Below are 13,607 nucleotides of genomic sequence, written 5' to 3' on the forward strand. Positions count from 1 at the left end.
CTTTAAGAGCCAGCTCAAAGCTTTCTTCTATAAAGCTTTTCCAGATCATGTCAGCCCACATTGAAGTATTCCCCTCTTGAACTGCTATGGACCATGTCTGTACCATTCATTCTACTTCAATTTAATTGAATTTAAAATGCATTTTAGGTACCTACTATGTGCCAGGCACTGTGCCAGAGATTTGGAATACAAAGGCAAAAATCAAATAGTCCTTGCCCTCATGGAGTTCGTATTCTGCCGAAATTAATTCTAGTTTTGCTTTTAAAGCCTTGGATATCATTTCATTTGGTCTTCTAATTTGGCATTTAATGCTCTGATATGTCACGTATTGTGGCATTGAACTGTTTTATTTACATTTACACTTTACAATATTTAACTTTTCATTTCCTGAGTTTACAACTACACTACATTTTTTTTGGTATCCCCCTCCAATGGAGAACAATGGCGTGTGTGTGTGTGTGTGTGTGTGTGTGTGTTACTTCTTACATTTCTATTCATTGTATGGAGTGGATTGGAGGTAGACTTTGCCAGTAACCTCTTCCATTCTACTGTACATCAGGTGATTTCCTGTTTTTGAAGTATCATCCCCAAGAGGCCACAAACAAAGAGTGGCAAATTTGGTACTGATTTTAATCTGTGGGTGTCAATGCCAAAAATAAATAATAATAATAAAGCCTCAGTTCCTTTCTAGCACCAAATCCAGAGGACAATGAAACCATCCCAATTGGATGGCATTCTGTCAGATTCTGAATAATCCCTATGCTTTCATAGTCTTATATGATATAGTAGAATAAAAGACTAGATTTTTTTTTGAGTCAAAAGACCTGGGTTTGAATCCTGCCTCTGCCACTTAGTGCCTTTGTAGCTTTGCCCTAGTTTCTTAATTTCTCTAGGCCTCAATTTTCCCATTTGTAAAATTATGGGAGTAGACAAGATGACCTCTAAGATTCAGCTCTTTGATGAAGATGAGGGTGAAGTCAGAATTAGAATGTATCTTAGAGATTATCTATTTTTGCCTACCTGTTTTCTAGATATACAAACTGAGTCCTAAAGAAATTAAGTGACTTTTTCAAGATCATACAGGTTGTAAAAAGCACGGCTTATGTTTGAACTTGGGTCATTTCACTATAGAGCTAGTGCTCTTTCTAGAATTCTAGAACCCTAATCTGCCTCTGGATTCATTGTGATTATTTTTGACAATTATTAGCATTTGTAGAGTCATCATCATTTCATTATTACCATTATTATAATTCTTGTCATTGTTATCCAGTCCTTGTTAAGCCCTCAGAATATCCCAGATACTGCCACAAGTCTGCATTTAGGATTCCAAACTGACTTCAATAATGTTTTTTATTAGCTTCACTAAAGGAACCAGTTTCAAAAGGAAAACCAGATAGAAATGCAAATGATCATTGAAAGATTGCTCCTGGGGTGGAGCCAAGATGGCTGCATGAAAACAGCATCTTACCAGAGCTCTCTTAGAAGGTCTGTCAGATTCCTATAAAAAAGTGAATTTGAGCAGATTTGAGAGAGTTAGAAACCATGAGCAGTCTAAGTGGGGCAAATTTCCAAGCCAGGAGAGTCTGAAAGGCCGAAGGAACGAATCTGTAGGCTTGGAGAGCGCTCAGCGTGTGGAGCTGCTCCAGACAGCACCAAAGAGGAAGCGGCTGGGCGGGAAACTCACGTGGGAGACAGGCTAAGAGAAAGCTGGGCACTCGAAACCAGCGGAGATCCCCAGGCCTCCCAACACAGGACTGCAGTCTGTGGAAGCCACGAGAGGCAGTGCATCCGGCCATGAGACATCAACTCCTGAGGCTTGCAGCCCAAAGGTATGAAACGTGGCTTCTTGAACTTCCGGGAGACATCATGGCAAGGTAAATGGCTCTAATCCCTCCCCACCTCACCCAGAGAATTCCTCGGAAAAAAAGAACACTGGAATAGAGGAGACAGAAGTGGGGTTTAGTGGCCAAATAGTAGAAGTTCATTAGTCCCAGAGGGGCAGAGCCAGCAGGGGTCAACACCAGGACCCCAGACGTAATCTTGCTCCCCCAGGGGAAGTGCGGACACCAGCTCAAACAACAAAGAGCTGAGACCATTGCTGAAGAGCAACAGTGCTGGAGAGCAACCCTAGGGAAAGAGACATCAGGGAGCCAGACCCCCCCCCCCCACCTCAGGAAACTGAAGGCTATAATTCACAAAGCCAACAACTAGACTCACAATCCCCAGAATAAGAAAGCTGGGACAGAGAGCCCTGAGCCCCAAAAGCAGAAATTTATTGTAAAGCCAGGAAGAGGCTAACCAACATGAAGAAGAACACAAAAAAACTGAGGACCATTGATTCTTTTTATGGAGACAGGCACAATCAAAATACCAATTTGTAAGAGGATAGCAATGACACTATAGCCACATCTGATACTGCAAAAAGTAATGTGAACTGGTCTCCAGCCCAAAAAGCATTACTGGAAGAGCTAAAAGAGGATTTTAAAAACCAAATTAGGGAGGTAAAATAAAAAATGGAAAAAATGAAAAAAAAATCCACTGATGAAATCAAGTCCCTAAAGAATAAGATTGGCAAAATGGCTATGGAGATTCAGAATCTAAATATAGAAAATGACACCCTGAAATGTAAAATCAACCAATTGGAAAAGGAGACTCAAAAGCCAAAGGAAGACACTAACTCCTTAAAAATTAGAGTTGAGCAAATGGAAGCTAATGAATCTAGGAAGCATCAAGAAATAGTAAAACAAAATGTAAAGAATGAAAACATAGAAAAAACATGAAATATCTCATTGGGAAAACAACTGACCTGGAAAATAGATCCAGGAGAGACAATTTAAGAGTTATTGGTCTACTGGAAATCCATGATGAAAAGAAGAGCCTTGACAGTATCTTCAAAGAAATTATCAAAGACAACTGCTCAGAGGTCCTAGAACCAGAGGGCAAAATAGTCATTGAAAGAATTCACCGATCACCCCCTGAAAGAGATTCCAAACTGAAAACACCAAGAAATATTATAGCCAAATTTCAGAATTACAAAGTCAGGGAGAAAATACTTCAAGCAGCCAAAAAGAAACAATTCAAATATCATGGAACTACAGTCAAGATCATGCAGGATCTCTCAGCTTCCACATTAAAAGACAGGAGAAATTGGAATATGATATTCCAAAGGACAAAGGAGCTGGGACTACAACCAAGGATCAACTACCCAGCAAAACTAAGCATAATTTTTCAGGCAAGGAGATGGACATTCAATGAAATAAGGGAATTCCAGACCTTCCTGATGAAAAGGCCAGAACTCAATGGAAAATTTGATCTCCAAATACAAAACTCAAGAGAGACATAAAAAGGTAGACAGGGAGAAAAACCCCCAGAAACCTTATTAATCAATAAGGGCAAATTATTTACATCTTTATATAGGATTATATCATCTTATATGTGTTTTATATATATATATATATATATATATATATATATATATATATAACATATATATATATATATATATATATATATATATATATACACACATATATATGTCAGTCTTGAGAATAGTACACCTATTATGACAACTGAAAGGGATACACATAGATTATGAATGCCTGTATAAAATAACTGATATAAGGATAAAAAATATAATTAAGAGATGTAAAGGGAGGGCTATGAGAGAAGAGGTAAGGAGGTAGTAGAAAAGGGTTAATTACACCAAATGAAGAGGCACAAAAACATACTATAGTAGATGGAAAGAAGGGAGGGAGAAGAGCAGTATTTGAGCTTTACTGTCATCTGATCTGGTTCAAGAAGGGAATAACATAGCCTAATAAGTATAGAGATCTAACTTGTCCTACAGGAAGTAGGAGGGGAAAGGAGGAAAACAGGGAGGGGGGTGGTCAGAAGGGAGGGGAGAAGTAGCAAGTGGGAAATGGTAAGATAAGGGAGGGGAATAAAGAGGGAGGGTAAACTGAGGAAGGCAGCAGTCAAAAGCAAAACTTTGTTGAGGAGGGGAAGGGGAAAGGGAGAAATAAAAGCATAAACAGGGGGAAATAGGGTGGAGAAAAAGATACAGATAGAAATCATAACTGTGAACATGAATGGGATGAACTCTCCCATAAAATGGAAGGAGATAGCAGAATGGATTAAAAACCATAATCCTACAATATGCTGTTTACAAGAAACACATTTGAAACAGGAGGATACACACAGGGTAAAGGTAAAAGGCTGGAGTAAAATATATTGCACCTCAGCTAAAGTAAAAAAAGCAGGTGTAGCAATCCTAATCTCAGACAAAGCAGAAGTAAAGATAGATTTAATTACAAGAGATAAGGAAGGACATTACATCCTGCTAAAAGGCACCATAAACAATGAAGCAATATCATTGTTTAACATATATGCACCAAGTGGTATGACATACAGATTCTTAGAGGAGAGGTTAAGGGAGTTACAGGAAGAAATAGACAGCAAAACTATAATATTGGGAGACCTCAACTGAACTTGATAAATCTGACCTCAAAATAAATAAGAAAGAAGTTAAGGAGGTAAACAGAATTTCAGAAAAGGCAGATATGATAGACCTCTGGAGAAAACTGAATGGGGAGAAAAAGGAATATACTTTCTTCTCAATGGTACATGGCACATACTCAAAAATTAACCATGTGCTAGGGCATAAAAACCTCACAATCTAGTGCAGAAAGGCAGAAGTAGTCAAATCATACTTTTCAGATCATGATGCAATAAGAATTATTTGTAACAAAGAATCAGGGAAAAATAAGCTAAAAATTAATTGGAAACTAAATAATCTAATTCTAAAGAATGAGCGGGCCAAAAAACAAGTCAGAGAAACAATTAATAACTTCATTCAAGAGAATGACAATAATGAGACAACAAACCAAAACTTATGGGATGCAGCAAAAGCAGTTCTTAGGGAAAGTTTTATATCTCTAAATGCTTACATGAATAAAATAGGGAAAAAGTAAATCAATGATCTGGGCATACAGCTGAAAAAGCTAGAAAAAGAGCAAATTGAAAATACCCAATTAAATGCCAAATTAGAAATACTGAAAATCAAAGGAGAGATTAATAAAATTGAAACCAAGAAAACTATTTAATTAATAAATAAAACAAAGAGCTGGTTTTATGAAAAAACCAATAAAATTGATAAACCTTTGGTCAATTTGATCAAAAAAAAGAAAGAAGAAAATCAAATTACCAGTATCAAAAATGAAAAGGGTGAGTTCACCTCTAATGAAGAGGAAATCAAAACAATAATTAGGAATTATTTTGCCCAATGGTATGCCCACAAATCTGACAACCTTAGAGATATGGATGACTATCTACAAAAACATAAATTGCCCAGGTTAACAGAAAAGGAAGCAAAATTTCTAAATAACCCCATCTCAGAAAAAGAAATTGAGCGAGCCATCAATGAACTCCCTAGGAAAAAATCTCCAGGGCCAGATGGTTTTACGCGTGAATTCTATCAAACATTTAAAGAACAATTAACTCCTATACTTTGTAGACTATTTGGGAAAATAGGTGAAGAAGGAGTCCTACCAAATTCTTTTTATGACACAAATATGGTATTAATACCCAAACCAGGCAGAGTCAAAACAGAGAAAGAAAACTATAGACCAATTTCTCTAATGAATATCGACGCAAAAATTTTAAATAAAATGTTAGCAAAAAGATCGCAGCAACTTATCATGAAAATAATACACTATGACCAGGTAGGATTTATTCCAGGAATGCAAGGCTGGTTCAATATTAGGAAAACGATTAGCGTAATTGACCATATCAACAACAAAACTAGAAGAAACCATATGATTATCTCAATAGATGCAGAAAAAGCCTTTGACAAAATACAACACCCATTCCTATTAAAAACACTAGAAAGCATAGGAATAAATGGAGCCTTCCTTAAAATTATAAATAGCATCTACCTAAAACCATCAACAAGCATTATTTGTAATGGGGATAAGCTAGATGCATTCCCAATAAGATCAGGGGTGAAACAAGGATGTCCATTATCACCCCTACTATTCAATTTGGTACTAGAAACGTTAGCTGTAGCAATAAGAGAAGAAAAAGAAATTGAAGGAATTAGAATAGGCAAAGAAGAAGCTAAATTATCACTTTTTGCAGATGATATGATGATTTACTTAGAGAATCCTAGAGAATCGAGTAAAAAACTACTTGAAATAATAAACAACTTTAGCAAAGTTTCAGGATATGAAATAAACCCACATAAATCCTCAGCATTCCTATACATTACTAACAAAGCCCAAAAGCAGAGATAGAAAGTGAAATTCCATTCAAAGTTACTGTAGACACTATAAAATATTTGGGAGTCTATCTGCCAAGACAAACCCAGGGTCTATATGAACATAATTATGAAACACTCTTCACACGAATAAAGTCAGATCTAAATAAATGGAAAAATATCAGTTGTTCATGGTTAGGCTGAACTAATATAATAAAAATGTCAATTTTATCTAAATTAATCTATCTATTCAGTGCCATACCAATTGAACTACCAAAAAATTATTTTACAGAGCTGGATAAAATAATAACGAAATTCATCTGGAAGAACAAGAGGTCTAGAATATCAAGGATATTAATGAAAAGAAATGCTAGAGAAGGTGGCCTAGCCATACCAGATATTAAACTGTACTATAGAGCAGCAGTCATCAAACCTACCTGGTACTGGCTAAGAAACAGAGTTGTGGATTAGTGGAATAGGATATGAACACAAGATGGAGTAGTCAATGACTATAGCAATCTACTCTTTGATAAACCCAAAGAGGCCAGCTTCTGGGCTAATAATTCACAAAAACTGTTGGGAAAATTGGAAAATGGTAGGGCAGAAAATGGGCATAGACTAATATCTTACACTATATACCAAAATAAAGTCAAAATGGGTTCATGATTTAGGAATAAATGCTGATACTATAAGTAATTTGGGAGAGCAAGGAATAGTTTACTTATCAGACTTATGGAAAAGAATTCATGACCCAAGAAGAGATAGAGAGCATTACAAAATGCAAAATGGATAATTTTGATTATGTTAAATTGAAATGTTTTTGTACAAAAAAAGCCAATGCAACAAATATTAGGAGGGAGGCAGAAAAGTGGGAGAAAATCTTTACAACTAGTATCTCTGATAAAGGCCTCATTTCTAAAATATACAGGAAACTGAGCCAAATATATAGGAATACAAGTCATTCCCCAGTTGAGAAATGGTCAAAGGATATGAACAGGCAGTTTTCAGAGGAAGAAATTAAAGATATATATAGGCATATAAAAAATGCTTGAAATCACCACTGATTAGAGAAATGCAAATCAAAACAACTCTTAGATACCACATCTCTCCTGTCAGAGTGGCTAAAATAACAAAACAGGAAAATGATAAATGCTGGAGAGGATGTGGGAAAATTGGAACATTGTTACATTGCTGGTGGAGTTGTGAACTGATCCAGCCATTCTGGAGAGCAATTTCGAATTATACTCAAAGGGTATAAAAATGTTCATACCCTTTGACCCAGCAATACCACTTCTAGGATTGTATCCCAAAGATATCACACAAGTGGGAAAAGGACCCATAGGTACAAAAATATTTATAGCGATTCTTTTTGTGGTAGCTAAGAATTGGAAATCAAAGGGATGCCCATCAATTGGGGAATGGCTAAACAAGCTGTGGTATATGAAGGTAATGGAACACTACTGTGCTATAAGAAATGGGGATGATACAGACTTCATAACAACCTGGAAAAACCTACACAACATAATGCTGAGTGAGTGGAGCAGAGCCAGGAGAACATTATACACAACCACAGATATATGGATTCTTTGAGGACCAACGCTGACAGACTTTGCTCTTCTCAGCAACACAAGGTACAAAGACAACTCCAAATGACTCATGATGGAGAGTGCTATCTACATCCAGAGAAAGAACTATGAAGTATGAATGCAGATTGAGGCACACTTCATGCTAGCCTTCCCCCGCCCCCCCCCCTTTTTTTCTTTTTCCCTCTTTTGTTTTTGGGTTGGTTTTTTTTGGTTCTGTTTCTTCTTTCTCATGATTCATTTCATTGGTCATAATTTGTCTCCATAACTTGACTAGTGTGTAAATTAATTCAATCCGAAGTTATACATGAAAGTTATATGGGATTCCATGCCATCTTGGGGAGGGAGGATTGGAGGGAGGGAGGAAAATCTGGAGCTCAAAATTATGTAGAACTGAGTGTTGTAAACTAAAAATAAAAAAATTAAAAATAAATAAAAAATAAATACTATTGTATTTAAAGTACAAAAGTATTTTATTAAATAGAATTTCTTAAATACTAATTTAAATTCTAAACAAATACTATTAAGCATCTTATGTCCAAAAGGAATGTCACATAATAAAGTTATGTGAAACTTGAAAAAAAAAAAGAAAGACTGCTCCCAGGGTAAAGGAGAGTGTGTGTGTGTGTGCATGTGCGTGTGTGTGTGTGTGTGTGTGTGTGTGTGAATGTGTGTTTGGATGTGTATGCTTTCTGTCAATTTGTGGTCATCACAATCAAAACTCAGATCAAAAGTCTCCTCTTAGAAGCCTTCTGTGATTTACTGCCTTTCTATTGTAATAGCTTTTTTTGTTCTTTGTAGCCTCAGACTTAGATAATTGATTTATACTAAAGTATGACATGATATTAAATTTATTGAAGCATTGCTTTGAAATTGTTTTCCGAGAGTATCACATGTATGTATGTGTTTCATTTCTTTAATTACATTTAAATTTTCCATATAACTTTTTTGTATTATGGTGCTACCACTCTCCCCCACCCCACCAAAACAAACAAACAATACCAACAAAAACCCCAAAACCAAGCTCTTGAAGAGGTAGTGTAGATTGGTGGAAAAAAATACCAAAAACCTGGTTATGAATCAGAAGACCCAGGTTCCTGTCCTGATGTCTTCATGTTTACCTAATGAGGTGATCTTGGGCCATCAGTCAGTCAGTCAAACAAGCATTTGGATGTGCTATGAGGTGATAAGTGTTGAGGATACGAAGACAGTCAAGAACAACAATCACAACCATGACCACAAGAATTGTTCCTCCTCTTGGGAGGTTATACAGTCAAATGAAGGAGATGGATGGAATTCATATACGGGGTACACAAAGGTACAATATTAGCAGGGATTGGGGATGGGAAGGGTCTCCTGGAGAAGGTGAGATTCCAGCTGAGTCAAGGAACTATGAGATAGTGGTGATGGGACATAGCATTCCAGTCATAGGGAACAGCCAGTGCAAATGCATAAAGATGGGGGATGGAGTATCATATTTAAGGGGAAGTAAATAAGCCAGTGTAGCTGGATGGTATAGTATGTGGAGGGGAGTAGGATGTAAGAAGGCTAGGAAGGTTACAAGGGGTAAGGTTATGGAGACTTTTAAATGCCAGACAAAGGACTTTAGAGTTGATCTTAAAAGTAAGACGTAGCTCCTGGAGTAGGGTCTTGGTAGTGTCCGAACTACACTTTCAAAGTCATTTTATCTTTCTGTCCCTTAGTATCCTTTTCTGTAAAAGAATAAGGGCTTCTGTGTTTTCTGTTTATTTGGTTACCCGTAGGGTAGCATGTAACAGAGTGTTTAACACAAAACATATACTCAAAATATTTCTTTGATTGTCTAACCCAAGGGTGGGGAACCTGTGGCCTCAGGGCCATATGAGGCCCTTTTGACTGAATCCAAACTTCACAGAATAAATACCCTTAATAAAATGATTTCTTCCTAAAACTTGAACTCAGTCAAAAGGCCACACCCAAAGACCTAGAAGGCCACAGGTTCCCCACCCCTGGTCTAACCCATCATGAAGATGAAGGGATACCAGTTTTGTGTGTGCGTGAATGTGTGTGTGTGTGTGTGTGTGTGTGTGTGTGTGTGTGTGTATTTATCTCCAAGGGGAATCTGATACTCCTTTGGAAGGGGTAATACAGTTTTCACTTGCTCCATTGTGCATCTACATAATTTGGTTTTAGGATTCATTAATAGAAGATTAATATCCAGAGTAAGAGAGGTGATTATTCCACTGTTCTTGTCAGATCACATTTGGAATATTGTGTTTAGTTCTTGGCACTACATGTCAGAAGCAATATTGACAAACTGAAACATGTCATAGGTAGGGTACCTGGGATAATAAGACAGCTGGAGGTTATGCCAAATTAGGATCAGTTAAAGGAAAAGAAGATACCTTAGGGAGAACATGATAGATGCCTTCTCATATTTGAAGAATTGACACATTGGGAAGAGGAATCCAACTTGTCCTGTTTGACCTCAGAAGGCAGAAGGAGGAGCAATGAGGTTTCAGTTTCATATAAAGAAAAAAGTTGACCTGGCAATCAGAGCTGCCCCAAAGTGAAATGTCTTGCCCTAAGGGGTAATAGATTCCCCTACAGTTGGATAACCACTTATTGAAGCTTTCACAGAAGGACTTCTTTAATTAGGAATTGAGGAGAGAAAAAAAAGCAGGATAATAATATTACTGGGGCATATTTGTTAAATACGAAGCATAATTCTGTTAGAATTTAGGTGAGACAAGTTTGGAGTGAAAATGTGATAACAATGCTAAGGGTTGCACATGTGATCATGTTCTTGGAGGCTTTCATTACCCATCTCCCTGCAATGTCTTTTGTGAGAGACAGAATAACATCAATAACAAAGAATAACAGCGAAACATTAGGACGTAATTGGCTGTAGGGTAGTATAGCTACAGATAAATAGGTATGGTAATATACAGATATGGTATATAAAATAGAATGTAAAAGTGTGTGTATACACACACACACACACATATGTATATATATACACACACACACCATATATATGTTGCTTTGCAAACCTTAAAGTGCTATATCTGTTACCCATTATCATTTAATAATTTAGTCTTCATTGCTATGACATTGATCACAATGAGGTTGTCAGCTTTGCTGTGGGATTTCAGGGAGCTTTCATTTTCTGGGCTGTCCTTTCTTGGACTGAGGCCACTTCCCTCTCCAGGATGGCAGCTGTTTACTTTTCCAGTGACAGCTTGATTTACCATTTTCTTCCTCGTCACTTTCAGGAAGCATCCACAGGCTATTGAGCAGCCCAGCCAGTAGATAAAGGGCCATTTATTTTTCTATAGCATCCTCCATACTGAGGGTCTAAGGATTAGAGGTGGAAAAGGCCCTGGGAAATACGATTGTCGATATGTTTCTTTGCTCACAGCGTAGGATGGTGCAGACCAGTATGTTGTCTTTAGAATTCAGCAATAGTTTGTTTTTGAATAATTGGTGCGCTGGCAGGAGGCAGGTAGACGATTTAACCATTTCTCCTCTTGGGATTACTCTATAGCCAACTATGTCCAGATGTTTAGCTGAATTATTTCTCATCTCTCATAAGACATTCTGAGGAGGTGGGTAATGAAAGACTCCAAAAGCACAGTCACATGTGCAACCCTTAGTGTTGCTAACACACAATAACACATGTTCATTTCAAAAATTTCTGACCTAAATTCTAATAGAATTATGATACCTTATATCCAACAAATCTGCCACAGTAATATTATTACCATCCCTTTTTTTCTCTCCTCGACTTTTGCAAATCTGGTCACCTTAAAAAATAACAACTTCTCTTGTAGCTTTGCATCACCTTAATGATTTACTGGCTGTTTCAGGTACACAACATTACAGCTCCTGTCTCCATATCTTTGTAAATGCTGTTCCCCATATCTGAAATCCACTTCTTCAGCCTCTCTGACTCCCTGGCTTCTATCATAATTGTTAAATGTTTCATTTGTTTCTTATGTTGTATGTTTCTAGGAGAGAGCCTAAGGTGTGAAAGGATTAGGGGTGAGGCCTCTAGTCCCAACTCTGCTGTTGTGACCTCATTGTTGGGTCATGAGTGGCAGCCTTCCAGTCCTTTTTCTCTACTTTCTCTAAGATGTTTTGAGAAGGTTAGGTTGAGAAGGTCGTGCAATATCCGATGACATAAGGCAAGGTTTCCTAACATAGCATCAGGAGTTTAGGTTCTGAAACCAGTGGGGAGAGGAGAGAGAGAAAGGTCTGAAGAGAGGGGAGCTGGTTGTAAGCTGAATACAGTGGCAGGGAGTCTAGAGATGTGTTGGTAGGGACTTGGGCATTGAATTTCAGTGCTGTCTGGCAAGAAGGTCCTTCTATATTACTTGTTTTATGTAGATGGAGCAGAACATGTAGATTCGTTGTGGGAGACTGATAATGACCCAGGTATCTACAGGTAGGGTGTGGTTTCTTGCTTTGGGGCCTTCTGGTCTACTCACAGGGACTTGGTATTCTGGTAGGTGGGGAGCCCAGGGCATAACTGACCAATGGTGTGGTCTCCTAAAGAAGGACTTTCCTGAATTCCCTAGATAATAGTGCTACTCTTCCCTCCCTTCCTTCATTACATTTCTTTACTAATACATACATATGTTTCCATTGATAGTTCTCTGAAGACAGAAAATTTCATTTTGTGTGTGTGTATGTGTGTGTGCTCAATTCCTAGCAGTAGAGGTTTAATAAATGTTCATTGATTGATTAAATAGATTGTATGACCAAGTGTCAGATACAAGAGGTCAAGAAGATTTACTGGAACAGATACTGCTAGTATCTTTGTGTGTGTGTGAGTGAAATACTTACAATGCACTCAGCATTCTCTGGAGAAGAGCAGATATGTGAGCCTTCAAGACAAGATAGCAAAGGGAGACCCTAATGGTGAAAGAAAGAGCACTGGCCTAGCATCTACACTTTGCTTTGAAGGGCCATTTTTTTTCTTTTCAAAGGTGATACTCTGGAGACTTGCTTTCTAGTCCCAACTCTGTGACCTACTCATTTGTATGACTCTGGATACTACATAACTTCCCAATGCCTGAGTTTACACATTTGTAAAATGAGACAGACAGACTCTGAAGGTCCCTCCCAGATCAAAAACTCTGTGAACCTAAGTTTAGAAATTGTCGGTGTCCCTTCTAGAAGTCCTGCTCCGAGGCCCAATTCCACCTGCTCTCAGCTTAGTGCTTTTGTTGGCAGCCAGTCTTTCCAGACAAAGAAGGAGCAGGCTGGGCATCTGAGTACACTCACTGTGTATTCTGAAAATCAGAATGAGGGAGGGCTTTTGCCAACATATAGCCTGAGATTTTTCCCACTTTGTGTAGTAGAGAAGATGATGGTTTGGCAAAATTCCATCTGAGCATTTTTGTACTTTGTACTGCCCATTTTGCTAGTTTCTGCTTTGAAGCTGGTAGTATTTGGGAAAGGCAAACAGTAGGAAATGGTGTCACTAGTAATCCCTCTGCCTGGCAGGAAGGGCTATGTTTGGACCTGACAAGTCCTATGGATAGCCAAGGTTATCTCTCTGTGAAAGTACCATACAGCTGCCTTATAGGCTGATTTGAATGACAAAAGACATAGAAGAAAACAAAATATATGACTGTCAGCATTCTGGGAATTTGGTCAGCACCTTTCAAATACATCCAGAACCTGGCTTACTTTTCCAGCTTTGGAGTGTCCTGTTCTGTTCTGTGATGTGTGTTGCAGGGAGGTCACTTCCATTCCATAGATGTTAGTGTTTTAATAAGCATATT

The sequence above is a fragment of the Trichosurus vulpecula genome, chromosome 8 (assembly GCF_011100635.1).
Source record: "Trichosurus vulpecula isolate mTriVul1 chromosome 8, mTriVul1.pri, whole genome shotgun sequence".
Classification (NCBI taxonomy): domain Eukaryota; kingdom Metazoa; phylum Chordata; class Mammalia; order Diprotodontia; family Phalangeridae; genus Trichosurus; species Trichosurus vulpecula.